We start from the raw sequence: 27,962 nt of genomic DNA, 5'->3' as shown, positions 1-27,962 counted from the left end.
GGGAGTATTTAATGAATGGCAGGACACTGGGCAGCTTAGAGGAGCATAGGGACCTTGGAGTAATTATTGACAGTTCCATGAAATTGGCAGAACATATGAAAGGTATCATATGGGAAACCTGCTTTCATTGGTTGTGGCAGAGCATATAAGCACAAGGAGGTATTGTTGGAGTTGTACATAGCACTGGTTAGGCCACAGCTGGAGTATATTGTGCACTTCGGGGGGTTTATGATTGCACTAAAGGCGGTACAGAGGACGTTCACCAGAATGATGCTGGGACGGAGAAATTAAGCTATAAAGAGACACTAGATTGGCTTGGATGGTTTTCTCTAGAGTCAAGAGTGTATTGCTGGAAAAACACAGTAGGTCAGGCAGCATCTGAGGAGCAGGAAAATTGATGTTTCGGGCCAAACCCCTTCATCCTGAAAGGTTCTAGCCTGAAACATCGATTTTCATGCTCCTCGGATGCTGCCTGACCTGCTGCGCTTTTCCAGCAACACACTCCTGATTCTGATCTCCATCATCTGCAGACCTCACTTTCTCTTGGCTTTCTCTAGAGCAGAAAAGACTGAAGGGAACATGAATGAGATGTATAGGATTATGAAGAGTCTAGACAGGGTGAATAGAGAGCAGTTGTTCCCCTTAGCCAATTACAAGAGGTGACATGGTGGCTCAGTGGTTAGTTAAAGCACAGCAGGTTAGGCAGCATCCAAGGAACAGGAAATTCGACGTTTCAGGCCAGAGCCCTTCATCAGGAATGGCTGGCCCGAAACGTCGAATTTCCTGTTCTTTGGATGCTGCCTAACCTGCTGTGCTTTAACCAGCAACACATTTTCAGCTCTGATCTCCAGCATCTACAGACCTCACTTTTTACACGGCTCAGTGGTTAGCACTGCTACCTCACAGCTTGAGGGATATGGGTTCAATTCTAGCCTCAGATGACTGCTTGTGTGGAGTTTGCATATTCTCTTTGTGTTTGTGTGGGTTTCCTCCCACAGTCCAAAAATGTGCAGATTAGATCATGCTAATTTGCCTGCAGTGTGCAGGAACTTGTTGGTTAGGTGGATTGGCCATGAGAAATGCAGGGTTATAGGGTTGGTTGGGTTGATTAGCCTGCTTCCATGCTGTCGGCATTCTATGAAATGAAGAGGTCACAGCTTTAGTGTAAAATGCAGGAGATTTGTGGAAAAAAAAACATATATAGGACAAGTGCAGGAAATTGGGATGATTGCACCTTTAGTGGGGGGGGAAATATCGGTGCAGACTCGAAGGGTTGACATTTTCTGTATGAATCTGTGAAACTATATATTTCTAAGGGGCAACCATTTCCGTTAGTGAGGCCAATAGTAATCCTGATAAATTTTATTACATGCAGGGCTGGATGTTGTACGGAGAGCTGGAGAATTGAGTCAGGCAGAATGTGAGAATGCAGGAATCTAATTTGTTTGGTGTACACTGCTTGGGTTTACAATATTGTATGAATCAAGGACCATATTTGAAAGTCACCCTGAAGAAGACACAATTTTAGCAGTACTGCTTTACATAGGCAGATGAGCAATGATGCATTTATATTCGAGATAGGGTTCTTAACTTGGATAGCTCATGAAAATATGCATAGGAATCATGATGCGTGATTAAGTCACTCCTGTTTAATCTAATGCAGGCAGCACTCCAACTTGGAGCTGCCTGCTCATTTGGAAGATTGATGCTTGCAGCTACAGCTCAACATACTGTTCATTGGCTACATGGATTAGTGGGGGTCCAAAGGTCCTCCCATCCCTTAAAGCTAGCCTGCATCTTTTAAAGAGGAACTTTCGTATGGCTAGAGCCAGTTGTGAATCTGACCTGGGAAGCCTTGAATAAAGTAATGACATGACAGAAAGCAGTTCCAAAGCTTTTTGCATGATGTACAGGAAGCCTTGATGGGTGAATGATGGTTCAGTATCCACAGGGCCCAGGAGACCTTCCAAAAATCCATTCAGAAAACAGTGGGAACAGGTAAGTGGAGATAAGTGAAAGGCAATCTGGGTATGGTGCCACAAGCAGTGCAATGACCACGTATGAGTTGTAAAGGTCAGTGAATGCAAATTCAAAAGTCATGAGCTGCAGCACTCATCTTAGACACTGCTCAGTTCATCAGACTCCCAGCACTCACTTATCAACAACTCAATCAAGATCTCATGCACAGCATTCATATGGTGCACACTCTCTGACTTTTTTAGAGATAAAAGCCTGCAGATACTGAAATCCAAAGTAGACAAGCAGGAGGTTGGGAAGCCTACAGCCTGGAGGACTCAACAATGAGCACTCTTAATTTCAAATAACTTCCCATCCATCCCCTGACTCCCTACCCAGCCCCTCCCCCTCACTTCCACCCCTCCCTTACACCAACTGGATTCATTCCTCCCACTGACCAATCAGATTGTACCTTCAACCTGCCTTCACCTATCCCCACTTCAAGCCAGGCAGCATCATGAGGTGGAGAAGTCTATGTTTCGGGTATAACCCTTCTTTAGGACTGGGGGTGGGTGTAGAGGGAGCTGCAGATAAAGAGGGTGGCATTGGGGCAGGGTGGTGAATTGAGGATAGGTGAAGGCTGGTTGAGGGTACGATCTGATTGGTCAGTGGGAGAAATGAATCCGGTTGGTGGAAGGGAGGAGTGGAAGGGAGCGGGAGGGGCTGGGAAGGGAGTCGGGGATGGGAAGGGAGGCTATTTGCAAGTAGAGAACTGATTGTTGAGTCCTCCAGATTGTAGGTTTTCCAGGCAGAAGATGAGGTGTTGTTCCTCCAATTTGCGGTTTGGTTTGTGGTGGCAATGGAGGAGGCCGAGGATGGTCATGTCAGAAAGAGAGTGGGAAGGGGAATTAAAATGGGCAGTGACTGTGAGGTCTGGTTGGCACCTGCGGCCTGAGATGCTCAGCGATCCGTTCCCTAAGTTTATGTTTGGTCTCCCTGATGTAGAGGTAGAACAGCAGACAAGCAATGGCTAATATTTAAAGACATGCTGCACTATCCACAGCAGACATATATTACTATACATCCACCCGAAAGGAAAGGTGTATTAACCATGATTCAAGAAAGAAGTTAAAGATTGCATTGTATCAGAAGGAAGTGAGCTATATGTACTCAAAAGCGGTAAGCCTGAAGATTGGGAACAATTTGGAACCCAGCAAAGGAGGACAAAGCCTGATTAAGAAAGGAAGAAAAGAAATATGAATGTAAACTAGCAAGGAACATGAGGATGGACAAAAACATTTCTGTAGATATATGAAAGGAAAAGATTGGATGGGACAAAAATGAGCCCATTAGAGATGGGACAAGATAATTTATGGTGGAGAATGGGGAAGTGGCAGTGAAATACGTTGCTATTTTGTCTCTGTCTTCACAGAAGCAGATACAAAATATCTCCCAGAAATACTGGGTGACCAAAGATCTTGTGAAACTGGGGAGCTAAAAGTAATTAGTCTTAGTAAATATTCAGTATTTGAAAAGTTGACTGGATTGAAAGTGGATAAAGTCCCTGGACCAGATGAGCTTCATCGCAAATTGTTGTTGTGAGGGAGATAAGTGTTATTGTTCAAAACTCTATAGATTCTGCAAAGGTTCATACAGACTGTCGCAAATGTAACCCCGCTGTTTAAGGGGAGAAAGCACAGAATAAGGAACTACAGACCTGTCAGTTTGATGTCAGTAGTTAGAAAAGTGTTAAAATCTATTACAAAGGATGTGATAGCTGGACATTTAGAAAAGAATGCTGAAATAATTTGACAGAATCAGCTTGATTTATGAAAGGGAAATCGTGTTTGAGAAACTTGTTAGAGTTGTTTTTAAAGGATATTACTTGTAGCATTGGTTATGGAGAACCAATGGATGTGTATTTGAGTAAAGGGAAGTCCTTTTCAGGCAGAGATATGGAGAAACTTCTTCAGCCAGAGAGCAGTGAATCTATGGTAAAAACAGGATAAAAACAATGACTGCAGATGCTGGAAACCAGGTTCTGGATCAGTGGTGCTGGAAGAGCACAGCAGTCTAGGCAGTATCCAACGAGCAGCGAAATCGACGTTTTGGGCAAAAGCCCTTCATCAGGAATAAAGGCAGTGAGCTGGAAGCATGGAGAGATAAGCTAGAGGAGTGTGGGGTGGGGAGAGAGTAGCATAGAGTACAATGGGTGAGTGGGGGAGCAGATGAAGGTGATAGGTCAGGGAGGAGAGGGTGGAGTGGATAGGTGGAAAAGAAGACAAGCAGGTCAGACAAGTCCGGACAAGTCATGGGGAGAGTGCTGAACTGGAAGTTTGAAACTAGGATGAGGTGGGGGAAGGGGAAATGAGGAAGCTGTTGAAGTCCACATTGATGCCCTGGGGTTGAAGTGTTCCGAGGCAGAAGATGAGGCGTTCTTCCTCCAGGTGTCTGGTGGTGAGGGAGCGGCAGTGAATTCATTGCCACAGAAGGCTGTGGAGGCCAGGTCATTGAGTATGTTTAAGACAGAGATAGCTAGATTCATGATTGTAAAGGGGATCATGGGTTATAGGGAGAAAGTGGGAGAATGGGGTTAAGAGACTTATCAGAGCTGAAAATGTGTTGCTGGAAAAGTGCAGCAGGTCAGGCAGCATCCAAGGACCAGGAGAATCGATGTTTCGGGCATGAGCCCTCCTTCAGGAATCCTTTCCTGAAGAAGGGCTCATGCCCGAAACGTCGATTCTCCTGCTCCTTGGATGCTGCCTGACCTGCTGCGCTTTTCCAGCAACACATTTTCAGCTCTGATCTCCAGCATCTGCAGTCCTCACTTTCTCCTTGAGAGACTTATCAGTCATGATTGAATGGTGGAGCAGATTTGACAGGCTGAATGGCCTAATTTCTGCTCCTATGTCTTATGATCTTATGATTTAAACTTCCTTGTGATTTCAGAGTCTTTCTCGATTCACCTTGCCATTAATTCCTCTGATCTTGTGACCTTGTCTTTGCCCCCCATATTCATCAACATATTCCAACCTTACTATATCAATCATCTTTCATCCCACTTTCTCAATCTCAGACAAGAACAGTTTCTTGCATCCATCCTGCAGCTGTCAATCTGTTTAATTATTTATGCATCTCAGGGATAGATGGCCTTCCCCCAGTAAAACACCTGCTCTCTTCCACCTTACCCTGTTACGGCTCCCACATTTTCTTCTTAAAATCCAACAGATTTAAGCATATTTGGAACATAATTGGTTTAACGATCTGTCACCAGTTCAGGCCAGACCATATCATATATCATTGGGCTTTTCTGTCCACTGTCAAAGTTATTCACTATCCTGAGGATCATATTAGAATGCAAAGGTGATATACAACTTAATTTCACAACTGCAACCATCTCAACAAACCTTTCCCCTCCCTATTCTCCAGCTCATACGTATGAAGCTCATGAATGCCTTTGTCAATAATATTTAGTGTAACTACTATGTTGCTTTTACAACGCTGCATCTTTATCCACCAAGTGAAACTTGCCTCAAGGACTATGCTTGCAATAGCCTTGAACTCACATCAATTTCCTGCTCTTCTCATGTCTCTCATGTTTCATACAGCATGGAAACAGACCCTTTGGTCCAACCAGTTCATAATCCCAAACTAAACTAGTCCCCCCTGCCTTTTCTGGCATATATCCCCCCAAACCTTTCCTATTTATGTACTTTTCTAAGTGTCTTATAAACGCTGTAATTGTGCACGTCCACCACTTCCTCAGGAAGTTCATTCCACATGTGAACCATCCTCTGTAAAAAAATTGTCCCTCATGTCGTTTTTAAATCTCTCTCCTCTCACCTTAAAAATGTGTTCCCTAGTCTTGAAATCCCCATCCTCGGGAGAAGGCCACCAACCATTAATCCTGTCTACAGCCCTCATGATTTAAAAAGCCCCTGTAAGATCAGCCCTCAATCTCCTATGATCCAGTGAAAAGTGTCCAGCTTTTCTTTATAACTCAAATCCTCCATACCTGACAATGTCTTGGTCAGTCTCTCCTGAACTCTCTCCAGCTTAATAATATCTTTCCTATAAGTGGGCGACCAGAACTGGACACAGTAATCCAGAAGAGGCCTCACCAACTTCATGTAAACCTCCCATTGGGTCCACCTCTTGTACTCTTGATGCTATTTCCTGGCCCTGATATTGTAACTGGTTTGCACTATTTGGTTACTGCTACCTCTGCTTCCAAAGTTATTACCAAGCCCCGCTCCAATCAAGTTGTCATTCTTTCAAAACTGTGCCAGTGTTTCCTAATATTAATTTATTTGGCTCTGAGCTAATCATTACTTTTGTGAAACTACTTGAGCCATGCTTTCCTGAAGGGATAAAGGACTGTTTTTGAAATAGATTGTTAAGTGATGAGTGATCACTTGTCAAGATTCAGCACCATTAGATGCTGCATTTAGGAAAATGGAGTAGGTGGGTGGATGAAAGGACCCCATTGCCCTCTCCCTGTTATCTGCCATCACCAGTTGAATTTGCTTAGATGAACAGGTAGTGCAAGGTGAGACTGCAGTTCAGTTTCATTTGCTTGACATTCACTTTTGCGGTTAACTGAAGCTGGTCCCAGTGGAAGCAATCAGATCCATCTTATTATCTCCACTGGGTGCAACTGGTACACCAATTTCCTCTTCTGACATTAAAAAAGGAAATTAGGAGGATGTGTCTTGCTGCTGGGACCTTGAAGCACAGTAGTGGGTAAAACAAGATTTTAGCAAATAGCTCTCTTTCTCTAATTAAAATGCAAGATCAAACAGCATCTATATTTAAACTAATTGTTTATTTCGCCTTTTGTCAGTTCCAATCAAGTTCAGTAATGGAATTAAAAATATATATGTACTGATTGGTTGAGGAATTACATTGCTAAGGAAACCGACACTTTAAATCTCAAGTCACTCCTAGGCTAATTAATGCATAGGTTAACTGCAAACTTTGATTTTCCACACCAGTTATTTTGATCAGATTACTCAACAGAAACAATTCTGTTCCTGTATGAAACATAACTGTAAATTGTTTTATAATATTCTGTGTGTTGGAGCTCATTGGATCACACTGATTATAACAGACAGATTTCATTGGAACTGTTTGGCCCTTTCGTAAAAATCATTTAAAAATATCCAGTGGTGGGCGAGTGGAAATGCTTATTGCTTCCATTTAAGGTAAACATGGATTCTTGAAATCTGACTTGAGCTTACTGCAGTTTATAATTAATAAAAATTTAAATATTATTAATGATCGAGGAAAAACAAATATGCTATGTTAGGCAGTATTTTTGGCCAGGACCTTTGGATGGTGAGGATTTCCAACCGACTATCTGAAGAATTGGAGGAGAACACAACCCTGCTAGGATTATTAATTGGCTTCAGACGGGATTTACACCACTCCCTCATGCTCCAAACTCGATTGGCCAGTGGTTCTCAGAGCAAGCAGTGTCAGAAGCTGTAGTGGACAAGACTGGAACTATAAACAGCTCCCAGGGTTGGCGTTCCAGAGTATAAGTCTAGGAATAGAATAGCCTTTATTATCACAGCACTACAATGAGTGCAGGGAAAAATTTATAACGTCGCCTCTCAGCACCATCTTGGCTACAGAGCACGAGGTACAGATACCTTTAAATGTAGTTACAGAGTAAAAAACACATAGACTAACATGGGAACAGTTGAACAAGTCCAGAATGATAACAAGTGATCATAAGTACTTTTGTTCCGGTCTGTGCCCTCTCAGCCCAGAGCATAAGGTCATGCTGCTGCCATGTGCTAGTCTTCCTCCATGGCTCGCTCGCCGTTGTGGGAATGGTCCCACTCGCTCTGACACTGGAATCTGTCCATGCTCACTCCTTCTCGGGAATCTCTGCGTGCTCACTCCATCATGGGAATCGGTCCGTGCTCATTCCATCACGGGAATCAGTCCGTGTTCACTCCGCCACAGGAATCGGTCCATGCACACCCCATCACGGGAATCGGTCCATGCTCATTCTGTCGCAGGAATCAGTCCGTACTCACTCCGTCCTGGTAATCCGTCCATGCTCACTCCATCACGGGAATCTGTCCATGCTCACTCCATCACGGGAACTGGCCCACATTCACTCCATCACGGGATTCGGTCCGTGTTCACTCCATCACGGGATTCGGTCCGTGTTCATTCTGTCACAGGAATCGCTCCGTCGTGGGAATCGGTCTGTGTTCACTCCATTACGTGAATCAGTCCGTGCTCGCTCTGTCACGGGAATATGTCCGTGCTCGCTCTGTCACGGGAATCAGTCCGTGTTTGCTCTGTCACGGGAATCAGTCCGTGCTCGCTCTGTCATGGGAATCAGTCCGTGCTCGCTCTGTCACGGGAATCAGTCCGTGCTCGCTCTGTCACGGGAATCAGTCCGTGCTCGCTCTATCACAGGAATCGCTCCGTCACGGGAATTGGCCCATTCTTGCGCCATCATGGGAATCGGACCGTGTTCACTCTGTCACAGGAATCGATCCATGCTCACTCTGTCATTGGAATCAGCCTGTGCTCGCCCTGTCACGGGAATGGATCCATGCTCACTCCTTCACGGGGAGTCAGCTCATGCTCACTCCATCGTGGGAATTGGTCCATGCTCACTTTGTCACGGAAATCGCTCCGTGCTCACTCCATCATGGGAATCACTCCCTGCTCTCACTGACACGGGATTCGCTCCATGCTCACTCCGTCATGGGAATCACTCTGTGCTCACTCCATCACAGGAATCTGTCTGTGCTCATTCTGCTGCTGACCAAGTGGGTGTGAGGGGAGTACACAAGGCAATAGGTGAGGTGATGTTTGGGTGGGGACAAGAAAGGAGAATGTTGAGCACAGGTGGGGATGGCAGTGTTGGTGGAAAAGCTAGGTAGAGGCAGTACCTGTGTGGACAGAGTTTGTAGGTTGGTGAAGATAGGTGGGAGAGTGCGGGAGGAGGCACTGCTGAAAGAACGCCATTGATAAAGGTGCCCACCCACCCTGTCAGAGAGCTGAGCAAGGTTGCTGTCTGGGCTTCCATTCCACTGCTGCATGCTTCCTGTCAGCCTGAAAATGAAAATCATGCAAGAAACAAGCCTTATGTGACCAATGATTGGCCGTTTCAAGATCTCACTTGGAGCCAGGGTGCCCAAATTTAAACTCCTCAGTCCCATTGTAAAATTGTAAAGAGACCCCCAGATAGGTAGGAGGCCATTGGAAAGGATAACTGGGGAATATCATACTCTCCTTTTCACCAGCAGATCATGCTGGTGGAGGAATGTAAACTTTAATCCTTCATTATTAGAGAACTACTTGAACATAAGACTTCATTCACGAAATGATAATTTGGTGGTGGACATCAAGGATCCCATTATGGTATCTTAGAGTTTGTACTGTTGCGTCTACCGAAACTGAATGGTGCTCATGATCAAACGATAAGATCTTTCGTTAATACATTTAAATCAGGATCCTATGCTCACTATTGAACATTTTTCTGATAGTCAACTGCTCATGCAACAAACATCTTCAAATTTTCATGACTTTAGGAGAATTATATGAAGGGGTCATCCATGAAGTTCGCTTAGATACTCGTTAATTTGAGTCTGGGTTTTGTGGCCTGTTTGCTGAGACACGTCTGTTTGGCTCCCTTCTGAACACGTGTGCTGCAATCATGGATGGTCAGATGGGGCTGTTGTTGGCACTGGAGGACAAGGGAGAATAGCAAGAAAGAGAGGAGGAAACAGAAATCGCTGGAAAACAATGAAAAGAGGAGCAGGGGACTAAGCAGGAGGCAATACCTCCATTTCATGGGGTGATCTCCTGCCTTGGAGGAGTAATGTCTGAGCCTTCTTGCTAAGAGGAAGAAATCGACCAGATTTGACAAACTTATTTCACAGGTAGTTTTATTGTTAATTTTAAAACTGGGATTGATAGATTTTGGTTAACCAGAGGTAATATGAGATAGGAGGCAAAGATGGGTATATAGAATTCTGACACAGGTTACTGTAATCACTGAATGCCAGAGCAAGCTGAAGGGGTGAAATAGCTAACTCCTATTCTGACGTTTCACAGCAGAGGCTGCTGTTAATGCACATCACTGCCCGTGGCTGTCAAGGTCAGTGTGGCTTTTGGATACTTACATGACAAACTAAACATTGCAGATCCAGCCAGAATAATTCAGCTAGATTTTCAAAATGAAAGGGCCAGATTAAGTTTTTTTTTGGCTAAGTCTGAGTTTTATCAAGTTTTTGGAGGTTTGTTTCCTGCAAAGCCTCATGGATTGTCCTACCATGTCCTACTGAACCCATCTCATTAATTACCTCCTCTGCCCTGATGGTGCTCCTATGTCCAAATTACACCTCACCTTTCCAGGCACCATTCCCAGAACAAGTCTCCATTCAGTGGATATCCCAGAATTCACCGGTATTGTTTATACCCTTGACGTTTTTAAAAGTCCCTTGTGCACCCAGACCAGCACTGGCAGTTTGGAGCTACCCTGCACAGTACCTGACATTTGCCCGGGACAGGATGTAGAGGGAGGGGGGGAATTGTATCCCACATTTGGAGGTACCTCTGGATGAGAGGGTGCCTCTGTGGAACCTACCCCTTCTGCAGGACGCAGTGCATCAAATCTGGTCTGAGGTTTCCGCTCATGTCGCTTGTGTCAGCTCAACCGGCTGCAGGAATACCGAGTGCTGAAGGAGGAAAGGACAATATCCTTCTCCAGTCCACCAAGGTAAATACCACCACCTTCTCTCTAATATCCCACACTCAATCTACCTCTGCTGCTGTACTTATTTACCACCATTGCTCATGCTCCGCTAGTCTCGCTGTTATCTGCAATATCTTCCCTCAGTCGTTGTCACTCACCCCAACTCTTGCCAATGTCTGGGCTACCTACTGTCTCACGTTGGACATTTCCATCTCTGCACCGACAGTAAGAGCTGTACCTCTCAGTTTCTTCTCCTATATTACTTGCTTGTCTCTCACTCTGTGAGGAAAACAGCCCACATTAGTGCGGAAAGAGTAAGATCGCTGGTGTGCTGTCAGTCTTTTGGCCCCTCCCCCCTCAGGCACAGAGGATTCTGTCTCTGACCACCTCAAGCACGCCCTGAGCTGCTAACTGAAACTTCCCTTGACTCAGTTTGCTAGGGCCCCCAACTCAAGGCTATTCCCCTCAACGTGGTTAAAGATCATTTTAATATGAATCGGGTTTCTCTGGTTTAGGGGGCAAAGCTGAAAAAGGCAAGGGAAGGCAATGAAAGAATGGGATGCTGTGAGTATCAAGATAGGCTCAGCGTGAGTGAACACAATTGCAGGAAGTGAACAGCCCAGAGATGCAGTCTGGTCCAGTCAGCGAGATGAGTGTGTGTCCTTGAGCCCAACATACTTGCTGCAGCTTTACAATGACAATTGCTGATGTGGCTTGAGGTGCAGTATTGAAGTGCAGGAGTACTACTGCTGCAGGTGGATTGGAGATGGGCCATGAATGTTCTTAAAGACTGGGACATGTCAGATGCCAATGTTTTTGAACACGGAGTCCAAAGTGGTCTGTGCACATGGAGCGTGCCCCGAGAAGTTTGGTGCCCGGATTCCGAAATGGAGTTTGCTTGGAGCAGGCAGTGAGCTGAGTCTACCTGGTGCTCACCCTGGTTTCCTTGTCAAGATTTCACAACGGTCGAGCTTGTTTGGCAAGTTTGATAAGTTGGGAGACTGAATATTAATGAAGTGAAACAGAAGTTGCTGGAGCTACTCAGCAGGTCTGGCAGCATGAGTCCAGTGACCCTTTTTGAGTCCCTTCTTCATTAATGAGGCGAGTTGGGCTGTTAACAATGTTCTTTACAAGCAATAATCACTGTCAATTGGCAAATCAACACTGCCTGGTGAGAATCTCACCGTGTCACATAAAAGATGATCTCAACATCAAGTTGCGCCTTGCTGCAATTATCTTCCAATTCTGCCACACAGCTCAACATCACCCATGTCACTCAAACCTCAAGATTCCACCTTAAGTCTTTATCTTTGGATCTATGGCCAGGAATCCCTGATGGATTAGTGCTCTGATAACCTTGCAAGTTAGGTCTGATTGAGGTCAATACTCGAGACTTTGAATGTGCCAATTTTATAATCAATTTATGGTTGGACTAAATACAACCTGTAGCAGAGATGTGGATGAGATGCACTCACAAAATGCTGAGTTTAGACAAGAATATCTTTATAAGTTCACAAGTTCATCATTAATACCCCACAAGTGACTGATTTAGCTAATGTCAGAATTAAACGGTAATGTGGAACACCAGCTGTGATCTTAAAAAGGCAATTGCATTGTGTTGCTGAGGCAATTTGTTTTTACTCTGGATTTATCATTTAATAAAGAAACAAAATCTTTGTTTTCAAGATTACTGACTTCATTTGAAACCACCTTTGAATGGGCCAAACCTACGGAAATTGGGTAGGTCACCAAATAGAATTCTTCTGTGGGAATTTTCTATTGAAGATGATGATGTATTCGTTGGACAACAACAGGTCTTGAAATGGGCATTAGTTGGCGATTTAAGGGCATCAATTGACAGCCGAACTTAATTCCAATGAAAGTGGCAGGATTCTGGGAAGGCAATATTTAAACTCCTGTGCCACTTGTCAGCCCACTGCTCCTGGGACTAGAAAATTCCACACCTCGGCTCAACACTTAATCCCACCAGTTCATTTCTTAATATATCGTAGAACTGTGACGTCTCAAGGTCATTGTGTTCTGTGAAATGTAAGGAAAGTTTCCTGGAGCTACTATTCACACCAGAAGCTCTCACAGATAGTGTTTTCAAGGATGACTTCGGTCTCCACCATCATCTCTCCATCTCCCACACATTTTGTTCTAGAGTTTTGCAAGGTCTTTGTTCTCATGCCCTGGAAGCATTCGACCTTTAGTCACAGGATCAGGTACATTCAACGTTAGCACCAGAACCTCGTGTCATGTGCCTTTGGAATGCCAAATGCCAAGATACTTTTCTTGGAAAACAATGCTGAGAAATCACAGCAATCTCAGAGATGGATGGTATGTGATAGACTGGTAGATGGTACCTGAAAGAAACTGGGGACAGTGGCAACAGAGTATATAACTTGTTTGACCATAACACCAAAAAGGTATAGCAGCAGAAATTAGGCCATTCAGTTCTTTGAGTCTGTCTCAATCTTAAATATACTCAATGGCCTGACCTCCACAGGCTTCTGTGGCAATGAATTCCATAGATTCGCCACTCTCTGGCTGAAGAGGTTTCTCCTTATCTCCGTTATAAAAGGTCTTCCTTTTACTCTAAGGCTGTACCCTGAGTCCTAGTCTCTCCCACCAATTGAAAGATCTTCTCAACACCTACTCTGTCCAGGCCATTCAATATTCTGTAAATTTCAATTAGATTCCCCCACCCCTCCAACCCATCTTTCCAAACTCCATTGAGTATTGACCCAAAGTCCTCAAATATTCCTCATATGTTCAGTTTTTCATTCCTGGGACCATTCTCATGAACCATCTCTGAACACGCTCCAGGGCCAGTACATTCTTCCTGAGATATGGGGCCCAAAACAGTTTCAGGGTGACCTCTACTTAAACACCACAGCCAGCACAAGATTATCAACTGTGTTTGGGACAGTCAGTGAAGTTATCATTCATACTAGTAGGTCTGCAGTGCATAAAAGAGTAGGTTTATCAAACAAGTCACTCATATATTGATTTTAAGAACAATCGATCACATAACTTTCCCAGGGGCAAGAGCAGAAACAAACTCAAGGATATTCCCAAGTAAACAGTAACCAGGGTATTATTGATGACACATGTACACAGACCCAAGTACTCTTATACACACAAGTGCCCCATTTGCACGGCATCTGTTAACCTTATTATAATTTACATATGTTTTAGATTAGATTCCCTACAGTATGGAAACAGGCCATTTGGCCCAACAAGTCCACACTGACCCTTCTAAAAGTGATCCATCCAGACCCCTTCCCTATATTTACCCGGCCAATGCCCCTAACACAATGGGCAATTTAGCATGGCCAATTCACCTGGCTTGCACATCTTTGGACTGTGGGAGGAAACTGAAACACCCAGAGGAAACCCACACAGACACGGGGAGAACATGCAAACTCCACACAGACAGTCGCCTAAGGCGGTAATCAAACTGGCCACGTTGTTATAAAGTATTTCTTTATGGGCTATGTGTGAAGCCTCTAAGGCCAGCATTCTTTCCACCTTCTTGTTGCCCCTTGAGTGACACACTAGGCTATTTCAGATAGCAGTTAAGCCTCATCATATTGTGTGTCTTTCTATGCGATGCTTCACTTTGATCCATCTAGCATCCAGAAGGCAAAAAAGAGAGTCTATCTTTTGTTTTTTCCAGGTCATAAATAAGGGAAGAAAGGATCTCTAAGAAGGGACATGTAAACAACTGCTGGACATGCACAAGGATAGCAGTGAGTTGAGGGGCGCATAGGTTAAGTTACTCTATTTTACATTAGGATTAAACCTCAGCACAACATCATGGGCCAAAGGGCCTGTTCTGTGCTGTACTTTTCTATGTTCTATGTTCTCAGGATAACACCAGTTATGAGGTTCAGGGAGGCCTCCCACTTCAGCTGTCATTTCCCCTCTCTGCAGCCATGATGTTCAATGTGACTTATTCAAACTGATTCCATTTTGAATTTGTCTCCTCTTCTAATGTTCCAATTTCTCCTGCATGCAGAGTCATTGTCTTGAAGTTTTGGGAGGCTATAGATTGCAGAAAGAATTAGAATCAAACGTGAAGAATCTCCTTCTTAACTTTTGCATGAGTATATGATTATTTATCATGAAGATAAGTTATGTTGTAAAGTTTGTTGTTGGGGTTTGCTTTTCAAATTTCAGTGAATAAGGCGTTCAGGGTAAATGTTAGTAATAAACAGTGGCCATTCATGTAAAGTAAGGAAATACCTGATGTAACATGAAATCAAACTGCAGTTTGATGGAGAGTGGAAGGGAATTATTTCAGGCATGTCTTATTTGCCTGTTTTACCAGGTACAGGGAAACATTAGCTAACCTTAACTTTGCTTTTCACTCTGATCTCACATTTTTCCTGAACTCCATATTGCATCTGCGCTACGTCATCCCAAGGAATTTGGTTCATGCCCCAGGATGGGAACATTAGCAAAGCAAGATTTTTTTTATTTCAAAAATATACTTTATTCATAAAATAATTTGATGGTTTGTACACTTGGTCATGCCATACGTACATAAACATTTACATACAGAGATCAGAATTTATCATTTTTATATACAGGTCTGTACATGTATCAATCATATGCCCATAAGATAATACAAGTACAAGATAATACATGGTTTGGAAAGGGCAGACGCTAGGAAATTGTTTCCATTAGGCAAGGAGACTAGGATCCGTGGACACAGCCTTAGAATTAGAGGGGGTTAATTCAGAACAGAAATGCGGAGACATTTCTTCAGCCAGAGGGTGGTGGGCCGGTGGAATTCATTGCCACGGAGTGCAGTGGAGGCCGGGACGCTAAATGTCTTCAAGGCAGAGATTGATAGATTCTTGTTGTCTCGAGGAATTAAGGGCTACGGGGAGAACGCTGGTAAGTGGAGTTGAAATGCCCATCAGCCATGATTGAATGGCTGAGTGGACTTGATGGGCCGAATGGCCTTACTTCCACTCCTATGTCTTATGGTCTTATATATTTAGCTGAGGTGTCAGCAGAGCCCAAAAGACTGTGCGGGCCCCCTGTTCTTCTTAAGCAGGCAGATGTTACACAGTGGTCTTTCCCCACCGCGCCTTGGCGACAGCTGCCCCAAGCTACAGAGCATCCCTCAACACGTAGTCCTGGACCTTGGAATGTGCCAGTCTGCAACACTCAGTCAAAAATATGGAACGCTTCACGAATTTGTGTGTCATCCTTGCACAGGGGCAATGCTAATCTTCTCTGTATCGTTCCAATTTTAGTATATGTGCTGCCAAAGCGCATGCCCCAGCCCCCCAAACCAAATACCCAGCATAGCAAGATGCTCTGCAGTCCTGATGAAGGGTTATGCCTGAAACATCAACCCTCTTGCTCTGCATGACCTGCTGTGCTTTTTCCAGCACCACACTTTATTCATTCTGACTTCTCCAGCATCTGCAGTCCTCACTATCTCCTAGTTGCTCTGTATCCTTATCAAGCCAGTACAAGCTCTGTGTCCAGGGAGAATTAAATTGTCCATTTAAATAGCAGTTGTAACCTTTAAGAGTTGCCAGGAAGCTCATGCTGACTGAACCAATACAGGCTGAGAGCTCGTGATGCATAATTAATTAGGCTGCACTCATCAAATCTGGCAAGGTCAGCTGAATGTGACTTCAGCAAGTATGAAGACAACTGTTTTATAATCTCAAAGCCATAACACTCTTTCAGGGAAATCTACACAAAAGCTATAGTATGGTCTTACGTGTCAAGTAGTTTGGTTATCGTTTTCTGTTCCAGTCACTACCGGTTCACCATTACTCTACTATTTCTGCTCGTTAATGTGCTCAATAAAAACAATTTAAATTTTGAATCTGAATGGTTGGCTTCAGTTACCCCCTGGCGACAAGACAAAATCAGTTGGAGCTGAAAATAGTGAAGCACAAGTTTTGCAGTGACTGCCTCAGGGAGACTACCTGAAGTGCCTTAACACCTGACTTGTCAAAAATATTACCTCCTTTTTAATCAGCTTTCTCATAGAAACTTATGCTTTCTTCCATTTAACTGGCACTTGTCTGATCAATCAATGCACAAATACAACACCATTGTGTTTTTCCTCCCTTTGGGATCTCATTATTTTACGGCATGCTCCTGAAATTAAAGAGAGAGAGAGTCATGCAGCTTTAATGGTTTTAACAGCTGCATGGTGCCATTCTGCTCATTAATGCCGCAGTATGGGTGATGCAATTAACATTAGCTGAATCTCTGCATTTATCAGCAATACAGGAGACAGGAATAGTTTTAAAGCTACAGTGCCTGTGATGACACTTCAATTCACAGACCACAGCTTGTTACACAACATGGGAAAATTTAACAATGCACTTCACAAATAGATGCATGAAAATAGGGAAAGTGAGGACTGCAGATGCTAGAGATCAGAGTTGAGGGAGTGTGGTGCTGGAAAAGCACAGCGGGTTAGGCAGCATCTGAGGAGCAGGAGATTCGACGGTTCGGGCATAAGTCCTTCATCAGATGCATAAAAATGCTTGGTTGACCCAAAAGGAAGTAAGACAAGTGGTCTTAAGGCTGTTTTTTAAAGGTAGAAAAAAAAGGGAAGTAACAGGGTAGGAAAAGACAGATAATAAGTGAAGTGAGTTGGAAAGAGTTGTTTAGGAGGTATTATTTTGCTTTCACTGAGGTCAACTTAGTAATTTTGCATTACTGCTGAAATACGATTTAATATGATTTAACAACCAGGAAGAAAAATGGCTATTAAAGAATATCTTTAAAGTGGAGAAATCTTCAACTTGGCAGTGACCTTGTGGTGGAATTTCTTCAAGCCTTTCTGTGAATCAGCAACATTTCGGTTTTGAGACAAAATGCCTTTTCCCCAAAACTCCCAGCTTTAACAAATTGTTTGATACAACATTGCTAAAAAAACTTTCCAGTAATTAATGTTATAAACGTAAATAATACCGCTCTGTGCCACTTAAGTTGTTAGAAAATAAAATTTTAAAAATCACCTCTTGGTGATTTCCTCTGATGACAGAGTGGGTTTTGTTTTGAGTGATGAACCGGTAAGAAGAGATTTCCAGTCTGAGAGACTGACACAATTTTTTCCCCCTCTGCCCTTCAAAACATCCAGCTGCAATTTTCCAATTTATCTTTTTTCTAACCAACTATCAGGGTCAACTTGAACTCCCTTGGCTAATGTGGGTGGCATGGATAGGGAGTTAAAATGTGGTGGAACCTTGTGCCATGTTCCCGATGCATCTCCTCACCTGCCCAAAGTTTCTTAACTTGCCTGAAGTTAGTCACAGGAAGATTGCTACAGAGTGGCTACAGATTTCATGGTCAAAATCACTTCTTGATGCCACAATTGGGATACAGAAGTTATTGTAACCAACAGGGCGTGTGCAGTCTCTATTGCTTCAATAAAAGCTGACAGCAGTAAAGATTGTTGAGACAGGAGGTTCACCTGACTCATAGGTTATCTTGGGTGGCTCTACTGTCCTGGAATCATAGAGTCTCTATAGTGTGAAAGTAGACCATTCAGATCCCCTGCAAAGCATCCCACCTCAGACTTACCCCACATTACCCGTAGCTAACCCACATATCGCTGAACACTATGGACAATTTAACATGGCCAATCCACCTAACCTACACATCTTTGGACTGTGGGAGGAAACCAGAATGCCTGGAGGAAACCCACACAGACATGGGAAGAACATGCAAGCTCCACACAGACAGTTACCTGAGGGTGAAATCGAACCTGGATCCCTGGCACAGTGAGGCAGCAGTGCTAACCACTAAGCCACTGTGCCACACCAATAGTGACCTGGCTAGCCTAATACTTGTAAAAAAAAGACTTGCTATTAAATATACGACTCAATGAAATAATTTTTAAAATGTAGCTACTGTTGCAATGTATCAAAGACAGCAGCTGAGAACTCCCATGAAAAGCAATGTGGTCCTCTCAAACAATCTGTTTTTGTGATATAGATTGAGCGATAAGTATTGGCCCAGAAATATCTCTCCTGATCTTCTTTAAACTGATGCCATGAAAACTTTCACATTTCACCTGGGAGAATGATGGGGCCTCATTCTACCTTCTTATCTGAAAGAAGGCATCTCTGACAGTGTAGCTCCCCTCCTCCACTCCCTGCAGTGGAATGTTAATGTTCCTCTTTGTGCTCAAGCCAGGACTAGGATTGAAACCCGAATGTTGTGACTCAGGTGAGAGTTCAACTGCAGAATTACAGGATACGTACAGCACGAAAGCAGGTTATTTTTCCTGTTGTGTCTATGCACAGATCTGCAAAGGTAGTAGTAGAGCTTGATAAGGTGGTAAGAAGGCATTCAGAACGATCTCCTTCATTGACAGAGGTATAGAATACAAAAGTAGGAATAAATTGTATAAGACACCGGCGAGGCCACAACTGATATAGATTAGATTACTTATAGTGTGGAAACAGGCCCTTCAGCCCAACAAGTCCACACCGACCCACCAAAGCGCAACCCACTCAGACCCATTCCCCTACATTTATCCCTTCATCTAACACTACGGGCAATTTAGCATGGCCAATTCACCTAACCTGCACATTTTTGGACAGTGGGAGGAAACCAGAGCATCCAGCAGAAACCCACGCAGACATGGGAGAACTCCACACAGACACTTGCCTGAGGTTGGTATTGAACCCCAGTCCCTGGCACTGTGAGGCAGCAGTGCTAACCAGTGAACCATTGTGCTGCCCCTGGTCACCACATTACAGCAAGGATGTAATTGCTTTGGAGAAGATTCACTAAAATGTTGCCAGGGCTAGAGAATTGTAGCTCCATGGAGTGATTGGAGAGGTTGGTGTTGATTTCCTTGGAATAGAGAAGACTGAGGGGTGACATGATTAGGTGCACAAAATTATTAGTGGTGGAAGTACAGTAGACAGGAGAAGCCTGTTTCCCTTAGTAGAGATTTTGAAAACCAGGTGTCATGGATTCAAGCTAAGTAGCAGAAGGATTAGATGTAAAACCTTTTTAACAGGGGGTGGTGGGTGTCTGGAATTCACTGTCTGAGTTGGTGGTGGAGGTAGAGACCCAAAACTCTCTTTAAAACATACCTGGAAATACCCCTTAAGTACTTTAAGCTGCAAGGCTATGGGGTGTGTGCAAGAAGATGGGATTAGAAAGGAACTCTGGGTGCCTTTGAGTTGGCATGGACAAGATGACCCTTCTGTGCTATTCTGTGCTGGCTCTTTAAAAGATCAATTTACTTAGATTAGATTAGATTAGATTAGATTAGATTCCCTTCAGTATGGAAACAGGCCATACGTTTTCATTGCAGTCCTACAAATGATTCTTTTCTTGACAAACTGAGCCACATCTGGCAGACTCACACTTAATTTAATGGTGACCATTTCCTTTGTCACCTGCCTCTAGCCTCATTTCTACCTCGTCAGTTTTGTCTCCTGTGCAGTGACATGATTCCCCGGGGGTAGGCTGGGAGTCAATTTCAGGGCACGAGTAACAAGTTGAAAATCTCCCAAGCCATTTTAAGCCATCTTGCGCTATGACTATTGCTATGGTTAATAAGCTATTAACATGATAAAATTGAGTTGAAATTAATTTTTAATTCTAAATTATTTTAGTGTTTCTTGCTTGGAGTAAAATAAAACTTGAACATTTGAATCAAGCTGAGGCAACTGCATTGAAACTCATCATTTTCGAGCCCTCTATTTTGAAAATGAGGACATCAGAAATACCCAAAGACATTCAAGGGACTGTTTGTATGTCTGACTTTACAAGGAATGCAGCGAAAAGGGAGACTTGGGAATTAATTGAGGTCAGCTTACTGTAGCACTTATCTTCAAGGCTTTTACATGAATTGATTCAACCCTTTAAGCTTGAACTTCAGGAAGATGGTTACATGATATGTTATCAGAACGGCACACATTTCAACACTAAATCCACAACTTGAATGATTATCTGGCAGGAGCAGTTTAATACAACCATTTACACATTTGTCTGCATGTATTAGTACTATCCCATTGTAACATCTTTACTTCAACAATGAATGTACATCAACCTCAGCTCTTTCATGGATGAAGGAAAATTTGAGCAATTTCCTTTAAAAGAGATCTGTGCCATCCTGGTCAGTTCTTTTTAGCAACTGAATGAATGATTTGTTTATTGTCACTTGCGTTTTACAGCGAATTATACAGTAAAATACAACAAAAAGCTTCAACAGTCATCCCACTCTGACACCATTTTGAATGGTTTAAGAATAAAAAGGACAAAAGGTGTAAGTGAAAGAGAGCCCTGAGCCGGCTCACCAGTGACACAGGCACTGCCACCCTCCTCCACTGCTTGCACTGGATCCACCAACATAGGAGTCGTCACTCCATAGGCACTATATCTCCACCTGACTCACCTCACCGACGCTGACGCTGATGCTGTGTCCCATCCTGAATCTACATTCACCCCACAACCATGAGTCCCCAGTTCTGCTGCCACCTCAGTGGCGCCAGGAGTCCTGGCTCCAGGCAAACCACGCTGCCGCCGCTGCAGCCACTGCTAGGAGTTCCTGAATTGGGCCCACTGCTACTGGAAGTCCCTGCATTGGGCCTACCATAGCCAGATGTCCCTGCATTGGGCCTACTGCAACCAGGAGCCCCTGCTTTGGGCCTACTGCAACCAAGAGCCCTGCTTTGGGCCTACTGCAACCAGAAGTCCCTGCTTTGGGCCTACTGCAACCAGGAGCCCCTGCTTTGGGCCTCCTGCAACCAGGAGTCACTGCTTTGGGCCTACTGCAATCAGGAGTCCCTGCTTTGGGCCCACTGCAATCAGGAGTCCCTGCCTTGGGCCCACTGCAACCAGAAGTCCCTGCTTTGGGCCTACTGCAGCCAGGAATCTCTGCTTTGGGCCTACTGCAATCAGGAGTCCCTGCTCTGGGCCTATTGCAACCAGGTGTTCCAGCATTGGGCCTACTGAAACCAGGGGTCCCTGCTTTGTGCTTACTGCAACCAAGAAGTGCTCATTTATAAAGCATTTTGTAATGTTAGACTCTTTTAGGTTATTGGTGAGGTATCAGTTCCCAGTTCTTAAGTGGTGTAACTGCAATATTAATGCATTTCTGGTATTGATGTTTTCAATATCTAGCAGTAGATTTTCACCAGCTGAATTAGCTTTGGAAATGGTTGATTCTATAATCCACCTTTAAAGCCTCAAAGTGTCATGGTTCATTTCCAATCTCTAGAACTCAGCTTACCAAAAATTTCATGATTCAAGGCTTGTTTGATCAAGCAAAAACCTACTCAAATCTGAGGCTAGCACAGATAAATTAATTCAGGAAAGTTATAAAAGGAACAGTGATACATTACTAAAAATAAATGTGGAACAACTAAGAGATGAAGAGCTTAATGATAGTCCTGGGGAATTGCCAGACAAAGAGACCTGGTGATGCAGGTTCATAGTTCCTTGAATGTTGCAGATAGACAAGGTAGTGAAGAAATTATTTGGTCTGCCTGCCTTTATTGGTCAGTGCTTTGAGTATTGGAGTTAGAAGGTCATTTTGCGACTGTGCAGGACATTGGTTAGGCTATATTTTGAATACTAATTCAGTTCTGCTTTCCCTGCTACAAGAAAGATGTTGAAACAGTACAGAAAAGATCTATAAGGATGTTGCCAGGTTTGGAGGGTTTGAGCTATGGGGAGAGGTTGAATAGGCTGGGGCTATTTTCCCTGGAGCATCTGAGGCTAAGGGGTGACCTTATAGAGGTTTGTAAAATCACAAGGGATGTGGATAGGGTGAAAAGCTGAGGTCTTTTCTGGGGTTAGAGGAGTCCAAAACTAGAGGCCATAGGTTTAAAGTGAAAGGGGAGAGATATAAAAAGGACCTAAGGGACAACTTTTTCACGCAGAGGGTGGTGCAAGTATGGAATGAGCTGCCAAAGGGATTGGTGGAGACTAGTACAATAACAATATTTAAGAAGCATCTGGATGGGTGTATGAATAGGAAGGCTTTAATGGGATATGGGCAAATGCTGGCAAATGGGAAAAAATTTAGTTTAGGATATGTGGTCAGCATGGACAAGTTGGACCGAAGGGTCTGTTTCCATGCTGTACATCTCTTCATCTCTAAGTTTGTCCTGGAGAGTGAGGAAATACTGAGATGCTAAACAATTACTTTGCTTCAGTTTTCAAGGAATAAGGCACCATAGCCTCATCAGCTCATTAGCGAGAGAGAGAGAGAGAGAGATGGTTTAATCTGAGGATCACTATGCCTCAGGTTGAGGGGAAAGGTCAAAAAGGAGAGTCCTTCATGGTAACCTCAGCCCTGCAAGAATTGATCCCACACTATTACTATCACCCTGCATCAGCTATCCAGCCAACTGAACTAAAGCAATCCCCAAGTTTTCTGGAATAAGTGAGCATTAGAACTGTCAAATTTGTGGTGGCCCTGTGGAGCAAACATTGGAGACTACTATCCAAGGAGAGGTAATGTTGAAGTTGTTCAAACTGTAGGACTTAACGTCTTATGTTTGAAGAATTGGGTGAATCGAGGGAAGAAATAGTAAAGATCCTGACCATATATTTGTTATTATGGGAAATTATTCCAGAGCACTAGAGAATGGCAAGTGTATGAAGCTTCCAAAGTAATGTGGGCAGGAAGGCAAACATTGTAGGATGTTAACACTGGAAGTGTTACATTCATAACAATAGGAGGATCTAAAATTGGGTACATGCTGAATCATAAAGGGCAGTTAAAATGTTGAACTTACTTTAATTAACCAGGGTTGAAGCAGAATAGAAACTTTTTGTTTAAAATCTGAATTTGATATTTACTTAGAAAGAGACTCTTATCAGTCTAGATGCTCTTTATGTTCCATTCAACTGATTGTCCATCCAATTGCATTTCATCTCGTCTGCGTGATCTTCTATCCTTTTCTTCTTTATCTGTTCGCATAGCTTTCCTTGAAATAAAGCCTCAATATTCACTTCAGTTTCTCCATGCAAGTTCCACATTCTAACATTTCTGAGTGAAGAAGTTTCTCCTAAGTTCTTTATAGGATTTATTAGTGATTATTTTATGTTTATCATGCGTAGGTTTCAACCTCCCCACGAGGAGGAATTTTGAGAGATTTAACTGGGATTAGAATGTGTGCCTCTTCATATTTCAAGCTACATTATTTATGAAATTCTGTACACATCAGTCCTATTTATTTCAGATATTATTTTAAAAGAAAATGTATGCCTACAAGTTTTTTTTTAGGCACAATTACTGATAGTGATATTTCACGCTCAATCTGGACTCCAGTGATAAAGACAAGCAAATGATTCAGCATATTCTGACAAGGAAGAAGCTTAAATTTCCTTTACATAAACAGAAAAGATTAAATTATTTGCATTTTCTCTGGATTTATTGCAACGAAAGTAGCACTATTTATATCAAATGAAATAATCTCTCTCATTTAAATGTACTTGGTAGACAGCTGAAATACAGACAATGTTTGCACAGTACAGACTTAAGGATTCCAGTTGTACCTGGCTCTATAAACAAAAAATTTTAATTTGTTCTGTATTTTCCCCTATTTGTCCTGTTTGGATTTATGTATTCTTCCTGCCTTCTCCTTATCAATCTGTCAATCCACTGTGGGCTATCAGCCTGCCCCCTGCAGTAACAGCAGTGATGCAAGTTGAAATTGATCTTGCTACATTACCAACAGACCAATTCTAGGTTTTGTGCAGGAGATGCAAGTGTAAATAATTGTGAGATATTAATCCTGTTGCGCAAAGCACACAGCATGAATGGCAAAGGAGTAAATGTGAGAAGGTGATAGTTAACTCATTTGCAGGGACACAGCTGCTCTCGGTGCTTTGCTTTGAAATCAAAGCTTTTGTGATTGTAAAGATCTTACATTGTCGTTCAATATAGAGCTAACATTTTAACTCAGTAAAGGTTCATCCAGACATGTAAAAATTCTCCTGCTTTACCACATGTTCTGTGTTTGAATGAAAGGCCTGGAATGCAGGCATTTCTTGTCCAATTACAATAGATTCTCAATCAACAGGGAGGCAATGACTCAGATTGACTCTGGACCCCATGAAGTCTCATGGCTTCAGGTTAAACATAGGCAAGGAAGTTTTCTGCTGGTTACCATGTGCCACCCTCCCTCTGGTAATGAACCAGTACTCCTCAATGTTGAACAATGCTAGGAGGCAGCACTGAGGGTGGTTTCAACAAGAGTGGCTTGGTAACAGCACTACTGATTGAGCTGGTTGGGTCCTAAAGGACACAGCTGCTAAACTGGGTCTGCAGCATGTGGCAAGGGAACCAACAAGAGGGAAAAACATACATGACCTCATCCTTACCAATCTGCCAACTGCAAATGCATCTGTCTGTGTTAGTATCGGTAAGAGTAACCACCGCAAAGTACTGATGGAGATGGCAGTCCTGTCTATACATTGAGAATACCCTCCATTGTGTTGTGTGGCGCTATGCCCGTGCTAAATGGCAGATGTCAAATAGATTTAGCAACTCAAGACTGGGTATGCATGATATATTGTTGGGCCATCAGCAGCAGCAGAATTGTACTCCAGCACAATCTGTAACTTCATGGCTCGGCATATTCCCCCATTCAACCATTACCATCAAGCCAGGAGATCAACCCTGGTTCAATGGAGAGTGCAGAGGGGATGCCAGGAACTGCACTAGGTACCCCTAAAAAAATGAGGGGTCAAACTGGTGAAGCTACCAAACAGGGCTGCTTGCATACCAAACAGCATAAGCAGCAAGTGACAGACAGAGCTAAGTGAACCCACAACCAATTGATCAGCTCTAAGCTCAGCAGTCATGCTATATCCAGTCATTAATAGTGGTGGACAATTAAACAACTCATTGGACAAGGAGGCTAAAAAAAAATCCCCAATTCTCAATGTTGGAAGAATGCTGCACATCAGTGCAAAAGATAAGGCTTAAACATTCACAGTAATCTTCAGCTTGAAATTCTGAACAGATGATCTATCTTGACCTCCTCCAGTGGTCCCCAGCATTAAAGATGCTGGTCATCAGCCAATTTAAGCCACTCACCGTGATATCTAGAAATGGTTACAGGCACTGCACACTGCATAAACTATAAGCCAGACGACATTACGGCAATGGTGCTGAAGATTTGTGCTCTAGAACTTGCTGCTCCCTTGGCCAAGCCGTTCTAGTACAATTGCAACACTGGCATCTACCTGACAATGTGAAAAGTTACCTAAGCATGTACTGAAAAAGCAAATTAGCCAAATATTATCACATCAGTCCACTATCGATCACCAGTAAAATGATGGAAGCAATCATCAGCACATTACAATGGGATCTTGATCAGATGGGCCAATGGGCTGAGAAATGGCAGATGGAGTTTAATTTAGATAAATGCAAGGTGCTGCATTTCGGGAAAACAAATCTTAGCCGGACCTATACACTTAATGGTAAGGTCCTAGGGAGTGTTGCTGAACAAAGAGACCTTGGAGTGCAGGTTCATAGCTCCTTGAAAGTGGAGTCGCAGGTAGATAGGATAGTGAAGAAGGCATTTTGTATGCTTTCCTTTACTGGTCAGAGTATTGAGTACAACAGTTGGGAGGTCATGTTGCAGCTTTTCAGGACATTGGTTAGGCCGCTGTTGGAATATTGCATGCAATTCTCCTATCGGAAAGATGTTGTGAAATTTGAAAGGATTCAGAAAATATTTACAAGGATGTTGCCGGGGTTGGAGGATTTGAGCTATAGAGAGAGGTTGAACAAGCTGGGACTGTTTTCTCTGGAGTGTCGGAGGCTGAGGGGTCACCTTATCGAGATTTATAAAAAATCATGAGGGGCATGGATAGGGTAAATAGACAAAGTCTTATCCCTGGGATCGGAGAGTCCAGAACTAGAGGGCATAGGTTTATGGTGAGAGGGGAAAGACGTAAAAGAGACATAAGGGGTAATGTTTTCACGCAGAGGGTTTTACATGTATGGAATGAGCTGCTAGAGGAAGTGGTGGAAGATGATACAATTGCAACATTTCAAAGGCATTTGGATGGGTATATGAATAGAAAGGGTTTGGAAGGATATGGACCAGGTGCTGGCAGGTGGGACTGGATTGGGTTGGGACATCTGATCGGCATAGATGGGTTGGACTGAAGGGTCTGTTTCCATGCTGTACATCTCTATGACTCTATCAACAGAGCTATAAAGCAGCACTTGCTCAGAAATAACCTGCTTAATGAATCTCAGTTTGGGTCCACCATAGCCACTCAGCTCCTGACCTCATTTCAACCTGAGTTCAAACATGACAAAAGAGCTGAATTCCATGGAGGAGGTGAGAATGACAGAGTGTAACATCAAGGAGCCCTCACAAAAATTAAATTAGTGATTGAAGTCATTACCGAAAAATGGTTGTGGTTCTTGGAGGTCAATCAGCTCAGCTCCAGTTCATCTCTGCAGGAGTTCCTCAGGGTAGTATCCTAGGCCCAAGCATCTTCATCAGTAGGTCAGAAGTAGAGATGTTCATCAGTGATTTCCCAATGTTCAGCAGCATTCACAAGTGAAGCAGTCCATCTTCAAATGCAACAAGATCTGGACAATATTCAGGCCTGGGCTGACAAATGGCAAGTAACATTCGTGCCACACAAATGCCAGGCTTTGACCATTACCAATAGGAGACAATTTAACCACCTGTCTTTGACATTCAATGGTGTAACCATCACTGAATCCTCCACTATCAATGTCCTTGGTATTGCCATTGAGTCCATACAACTGGACTCACCACATAAACGTAGTGCCTACAAGAGCAGGTCAGAGGCTTGGAATACTATGGTGAGTAACTCACTTTCTGAATCCCCAAAGGCTGTCCATAATCCACAAGGCACAAGTCAGGAGTGTGGTGGAATACTTCCCACTTACCTGAATGGGTGCAGCTCCAAGCATACTCAAGAAGCTTGACACCATCTAGGACAACACAGCCCACTTGATTGGCACCACTTCCACAAGCATCCACTCCCTCCACCATCAATGCTCAGTAGCAGCAGTGTTATTATCTACATGATGCACTGTGAAATGCATCAAAAATCCTTAGACAGCACCTTCCAAAATCTTGACCACTTCCAAGGAAAGACAAGAGCAGCTAATACATGAGAACACCATCACCTGCAAGTTCCCCTCCAAACCATCACCGTGCTGACTTGGAAATATATCGCTGTTCCTTCAGCATCGCTGGGTCAAAATCCTGGAATTTGCTCCCTAATGGCATTATTGGTTAACAGCAATTCA

At 43.4% G+C, this 27,962-nt stretch overlaps 1 protein-coding gene and 1 non-coding gene across 2 annotated transcripts in view; one reads left to right on the top strand and one right to left on the bottom strand.

The window, feature by feature from the left end:
* Nucleotides 1-27,962, top strand: part of LOC132819354 (regulator of G-protein signaling 7) — a 453,401-nt gene that overhangs the window by 177,906 nt on the left and 247,533 nt on the right. The gene's annotated exons all lie outside the window — the stretch shown is intronic.
* On the bottom strand, nucleotides 15,875-15,977 carry LOC132819946 (U6 spliceosomal RNA). The gene has a single exon (XR_009645159.1). It is a non-coding gene; the product is annotated as a U6 spliceosomal RNA (small nuclear RNA).

The sequence above is a fragment of the Hemiscyllium ocellatum genome, chromosome 10, assembly GCF_020745735.1.
Source record: "Hemiscyllium ocellatum isolate sHemOce1 chromosome 10, sHemOce1.pat.X.cur, whole genome shotgun sequence".
In the NCBI taxonomy this organism is placed as follows: Eukaryota; Metazoa; Chordata; class Chondrichthyes; order Orectolobiformes; family Hemiscylliidae; genus Hemiscyllium; species Hemiscyllium ocellatum.
The sequence above is the reverse complement of the archived record's forward strand: the minus strand, read 5'-3'. Positions and strand labels throughout refer to the sequence as shown.